Raw genomic sequence first — 446 nt, 5'->3', positions numbered from 1 at the left:
AATGATAAAACTCTAGTTAAATGCAGTTTTATAAGAATTTGTTTTTAAAAGAATATTACATTTTACAGATTGTGCATGAGAGCACAGATAGTCACTCTGACCCATCTGCCCTCCCTACCGGCTCTGCACCTGTCCTCCCAACTCCCACCGGCCTTCCAGCTACCACGCCCGCTGCAACTGCTTGTCCCTTTTCTTCACCACCCATCACCCTTGCCCCACCTCAACAACAGCTGGTAAGTGTTTTTATTATGTGACATATCATCTGTTTTACTTGTGGTATAGTGTGAATTTTTATTTCAATTGTATTGTTTGTTTCAGGCTTTCAATTTGCTGACCAAGAAGTCCTCGACCACCAGCTCAGCCTCTGTCCCTCCTCTCCCCACCACCCTCACAACCACTTTCTCTGCTGCTACAGCTGCTGCTGGGTCACAAACCATCACCCCAGC

Source organism: Seriola dumerili, unplaced genomic scaffold (assembly GCF_002260705.1).
Source record: "Seriola dumerili isolate Sdu_G_001 unplaced genomic scaffold, Sdu_1.0 BDQW01001191.1, whole genome shotgun sequence".
Lineage (NCBI taxonomy): Eukaryota > Metazoa > Chordata > Actinopteri > Carangiformes > Carangidae > Seriola > Seriola dumerili.
Note: the sequence above shows the minus strand (reverse complement) of the source record.